The sequence below is a fragment of the Pan troglodytes genome, chromosome 14, assembly GCF_028858775.2.
Source record: "Pan troglodytes isolate AG18354 chromosome 14, NHGRI_mPanTro3-v2.0_pri, whole genome shotgun sequence".
Taxonomy (NCBI): domain Eukaryota; kingdom Metazoa; phylum Chordata; class Mammalia; order Primates; family Hominidae; genus Pan; species Pan troglodytes.
Genome location: NC_072412.2, coordinates 17,338,229 through 17,344,228, shown reverse-complemented (window position 1 = coordinate 17,344,228; position 6,000 = coordinate 17,338,229). Strand labels below are relative to the sequence as shown.

The following is a 6,000-nucleotide window of genomic DNA, read 5'->3' as shown; positions in this document are numbered from 1 at the left end:
TGTTACATGGGTATATGGGGTAGGAGTGAAGTCTGAGCTTTTAGTGTGTTTATCACTGGAACAATGTACACTGTATCCACTAAGTAATTTCTCATCACCCTTACCCCTCCCACCCTCTCACCCTTCTGAGTCTACAGTGTCTTATCATTTTACACTCTTTGTTCATGTGTACACATTATTTATTTCCCATTTTTAAGTAAGAACATGCAGTATTTGATTTTATGTTTCTGAATTGCAAAACTATAAAACTCTTAGAATAAAAAATAACAATAAATCTTTATGGCCTTTGATTTGGCAGTAGTTTCTTAGATATGGCACCAAAAGCACAGTGATAAAAGAAAATGTACTGGGCTTCATCAAAATTAGAAACATTTGTGTTTCAAAGGACGTAACAAAGAAAATAAAACAACCACCAGAAAAGTGGATAAAATGTTTGCAACTTATATATTTGATTAGAAATCTGTATCCAAAATGCACAAATAACTTTTACAACTCAACAACAACAACAAAAAATACATAAAAATAGACAAAATATTTAAATAGACATTTTTGTGAAGAAGATATAAGAGCGTCCAATAAGGGCTTGAAGAAAAGCCTAACATCACAAGCCATCAAGAAAATGCAAATTCAAAACCATAAGCAGATATCACTTAACACCCACTAGTGTACCCACAATAAAAAATGACAAATTGTTGGGCACAGTGGCTCACGCCTGTAATCCCAGCACTTTGGGAGGCTGAGGTGGGCGGATCACGAGGTCAGGAGATCAAGACCATCCTGGCTAACATGGTGAAACCCCATCTCTACTAAAAAATACAAAAAATTAGCCGGGCATGGTGGCAGGCGCCCATAGTCCCAGCTTCTCGGGAGGCTGAGGCAGGAGGATGGCGTGAACCCGGGAGTTGGAGCTTGCAGTGAGCTGAGAGTGCGCCACTGCACTCCACCCTGGTGAGGCCGTAGAGAAATTAGATCTTTCATACATCGCTGGTGGGAAAGTAAAATAGTGCACATATTGGAAAACTGTGAGGTGATTGCTGAAAAGGTTATGCATAGGTACCTTATGACCCAGCAATTCCATTCCTAGGTACATACCCGAAAGAAATGAAAACTTATGAATGAAATATACAAAAGTTTGTACCTAAATATTATAGCGGCATTATCATAATTCTGAATAATACATACTAAATCGAAGGGATATTAAAAGTAATATTGATGAAATAAAGTTAGAAATATAAAATTTTTACCAGTGATTGATTGAGCTGATTCAAATTACTTCTTACAGTCTTCAATTCCATATTTTGTATATTCGGAGAGTGAGCTCAAGTTGCTTCACTTTTAACTTTTTCTTTTGTTGCTCTTCGATTTTTCCTAATTCTTCCCTAATTTTTTCATTTAATATATTGGCATTTCTTCTCTTCTCTTCTTCTTGGTTTAAAGTCAATCTGCCATTAAATATACTTATCTTAAAATTCATTTTGTTAGAAAATAGAATTCACTTTGAGATCTACTTCTTCGTATATTGGTTTATTATTCCAATAAAATTTCTATATTCTTGAATATGTTTTTTCTTTCTAGTTCTGAGGTATTTAATTTATTACTGAACTCTCTTCCAAATGATGCACATACTTGAAAAATAATGAGAAAGAACATCTTCTAGTTAGAAAGATTCTGTTACTAGTAACTTCAACAACAGTTATGGAAAAGAATACTGGAAGTTATTCAGTAAAATTATAAGTTGAAAATTATTATTTTAAAAATATAACAGTCAAAATTACTCCTCAATAAGGACAGATCATTTAGAGTTAACTAATTAAAATGACGTTACTTTTTATAAACAAGTTTACATATTCATTAGACATAAATTTTCATCTTTATAAAATAAGGCAAGTATCCTTAAAAATAATTATAATATTAAAATCTGAGACTAGGCTGAAAAATCTAATATCTGTTATCCCATATATGTTTTGTTTCTTTTTTTAGTAATACTTTAAATGTATCTTGTTGATTATTATACATTTTATCAACAAATTTTAAATCTCTTTTAGAATAACACAGAATATATTTAATTAAAATATAAAAATAATAAGTGTAACCCTGAATTAATTTTATTTATGTAGGAGAGAGAGAGATGTTGAATATACTAGTCATAAATTAATCTATATTTTTCTTTATACTCCATGCATATTAAGATTACAAGTGTATAATTAAAGGAAAATGATTATTGGGGGTAGAGGAACCTATAATTTAAGCAAATATTTTTATAGTGAAGAATTTATTCCAAGTCAATAATTAGAATGATAGAAAAAGATTTACATGCAGTTATGCCTTGCAGCACTTATTATAACACAAAAAATTAAAAATAAAAAAATTAATTTGTTAAGTAATAATGGGGTTTCCAAATAATGGCCTTCTATGCAGCCATTAAAATTGTGATTTAAATAAATATGCATTTAATTATCAGGAGATGTATTCACAGTTAAGAAATTGTATTATTTAAATGAATTTGACACTCTACAAGACAGAGATTTCTTTCTCCAGTTAAACCTCAGAAGGTATGTCAGCTAGTACAAAAAGTATCCTATATACTAGTATGTCATACCTCACACTGCAGAGCTCTTGTTCTCTTTTAAGTTTTTGATTCTCTATGATTTTATTTCTTTTGCTTCTGTTAGTTCCTTTTGTAGTACACGAAGCTTATTTTTCATTTGTTTCATTTTTGCTGTAAGTTGTTCACAGGGATTTTTTTTTCCTTTTTTTTTTTTTTGACGGAGTCTCGCTCTGTTGCCTAGGCTGGAGTGCAGTGGTGCGATCTCCACTCACTGCAAGCTCTGCCTCCCGGGTTCATGCCATTCTCCTGCCTCAGCCTCCCGAGTAGCTGGGACTACAGTCACCTGCCACCACGCCTGGCTAATTTTTTTTTTTGTATTTTTAGTAGAGACGGGGTTTCACTGTGTTAGCCAGGATGGTCTTGATCTCCTGATCTCATGATCTGCCCGCCTTGGCCTCCCAAAGTGATGAGATTACAGGCGTGAGCCATGGCGCCTGGCCCACAGGGATATTTTTTAAGTTCCCTTGCTCTTTCACAAGAAAGAACTGCATCCAAGATTTTTGATAGGCTAGTTGAATCTGTCTCAAGGAGGAGATAGAAATAAAATGTATTAGTACTTTTGGGATGTAGAGAACTGCATATTTTAACAATCACTAATTCATACACTGATCAAATATATATTGAATGCCTGCCACGTGGAAGGCATTATACTAAGCTCTGCAGATTAAACAGAAAAAAACAAAAACCTCTGCATTTGTTTAACTTAAAATGTGCTAAAAGACAAAGCCCCAGAAAAGTGACAGTTATAAATTCAGATAAATACTGTTAAGAAAACAGATTGCTAAGATTTAAATCTATACTAGGCTCATGGAAAATTCCCCCGAGGGATGTATAGCTACACTGAGGAATGAAGAATGAAAAGGAAGCAGTTGAGCAAACAGGGAAGGAAAGCATTTTAGCCAGTCTGTGGCATGTGCTGAAACTCTAGTGTAGTCTTCCTCTAGCCAAGGGAGAGCAACAGGTATGATTTTTCTTCTTAGCTAAAATAACTAAAATCAAAACACACAAAATACATTAAACAATTTTTCAGATACTGGACATTAGGCAAAGAAGATAATAATCCCTGAAAAACAGAAAATAAAAAAACAAAAGAAAGCAAACCTTATGAATGTTTCAGCTTCCTGTCTTGGCAGAGATTCCGAGACATGACACAGGAAGAAAAAACTGAGGTGGGATCTACCAGACTCTCTTGGTTACACTGATGAAGCTTAGAGTCTGGTAAAACCAAAGCAGGCAGATATTACAGAACAAACACTGAGGAGGAGAGAGAGAAACGGCAAGAAACCCCCTGTCAGTATTTAGCAAAATTTTGAAAATTGCATGTGAGATAGAAAACTACCTAAGAACAAACCGGGTGGGGGTGGGGGTTGGCTTATAAAATTAGAGGAAATCACACCTGGTGCTCATACAGTGCCAAGAAGAGTGTCTGTTTTTATAGATTTGCCTGGGAAAACTCAGACTTCACAGGAAAATGAATACTCAGAAAGGCCTTGTCTCAGGTATGGGGAGTTAGCTCACACCATAAAAAGAAAAATGAAAAGGATCAAGCTGTTTATAAGTAACTCAACTCTATTCTACTATAAAAATCAAGAAGATAAATAAAGCAATAGAAGATACTTTTAAAAACCAAATTGCACTTTTAGAGATACAAATTACAATGCTGGAGATGAAAGCTACACTGAGTAGATATGAGCATAGATTAATTCGCCATCATGAAAGAAAAGATTCACAAATTTGAGACACTAGTGAACTATGAGCAAACTTCCAGCAGGTAGTATATAAGTCCCCAAAGAGGTAGGAGGAGAGGCAGAATCAAAAATTTGAGGAAAAGTTGGCTAAATATGTTCTAAACTTAACAAAAGCCATAATCCCACAGATCTAGGCTGGGATCTGGTTGATAGAAAAGAAATGAAAATATGATTGTAATTTCTTATACCATCTATGATATGATATAATATTACTTGAAGGTGGATTGTGATGAGGTAAATTCATACATTATAAATCCTAAAGCAACTACTAAGACAGCAAATAGTTATACCTAATACCAAATAAACTTATACCAAAAAAGATATGACTAAATTGTAAAGAAATGTAAAACTAGATTAATAACTTAAAAAGTTATGCATATACAGATATGTAACTAAATCATAAAAATTACTAAACTAGTCTGAAGGAAGCAGAAAAGGAAAAAAGCAAAGCAAAGAAGATCTGAGACTAATAGAAATCAAACAGTGTGATGACAGACAACTCTAATCATATCAATAATTACATTATAAATTAAACTGGTCTAAAAACCTCTGCTCAAAGGCAGATTATCAGAATGGATAAAAGAGCAAGTCTTATCTGTATAATGAGTATAAGAAGTAAACTTTAAATATAAAGACAAAAATTGGTTAAAAGATGAAACAAGGTATATCACACTAACACTACAAAAGAAGGCTGAGGAAGAGTGGTTGTATTAATACCAAAGTACATTTCACAGCAAAAATATTACCAGCAATAAACAAGGTCATTTCATAGTGACAAATGGTTCAATTAATCAAGAAAACATAACAGTCCTAAATATTTATGTATATAATAACATAAATGCTTCAAAATATGATACAAAAATTGATAGAACTGCAAAAGAAATAGACAAATTCCCAAGTATAGCCTAAAATTTCTAAACACCTTACTCAAGTGGTATAATAAGGAGGCAGAAAATTCTGGAAAAATGTTGGCATGTGTACTCACCAGTCTAGACATTTTCCCACTACCTGTGTGTGTATGCCGCTTTACTTACAAAAAGTTAGGTAGGATCTTGGGAGATTTCTTCTTGGATACCAGAATTATCAACCACATCAACAGTATACCTAACAACTAAAATAATTCTTTTGAACAGATTACCACTGAAGAACTTGTAAGTTAAATCCAGTAGCCTTTTGAGTAATTTTACTGCTTGAAATTCTCACATTTAAAAGAAATTTGCAACATCACTTTTTCAGACTCCTCTCCTACATTTGTTTAACCACTGCTCAGTCTCCTTTACCAAGTCCTTTGACTCTTGTGAAATGTTGATATTCCCAGGGTTTTTTCAATGGCTTTCTTTTTATTCTACATCTTCTGCCTCATGGATAAGCTCATTGAGATCTATGGCTTTGCCTAATAATTATAATAAAGGTATTCTAAGCCTGCATCTTCAACCAGAGTTCTATCTCCAGCTAGAAATGCATATAATCCAATTACCTACTGAAAGTATCCCTCATGAATGTTTCATTGAACTCAATATGTAAAGAAAACTGTTGGTCTGTCCCATGACTGTTTGCACTTCCCTGTTAACCTGACAAATTCCTACTCCTTCCCCATGAGCATTGTAAATGCTTGTGCACAATCTGAAAACTTATGAATGACCT

The 6,000-nt window shown here is 33.5% G+C and overlaps 1 long non-coding RNA gene across 1 annotated transcript; it reads right to left on the bottom strand.

Annotated features, from left to right (window-relative positions):
* Positions 1-421: 421 nt before the first annotated feature.
* LOC129136709 (uncharacterized) lies at positions 422-5,145 on the bottom strand. The gene is made up of 2 exons (XR_008538627.2): positions 2,600-5,145; positions 422-1,442 (listed from the first exon to the last, which is right to left on the bottom strand). It is a non-coding gene; the product is annotated as an uncharacterized LOC129136709 (long non-coding RNA).
* Between the last annotated feature and the right edge of the window lie 855 nt (positions 5,146-6,000).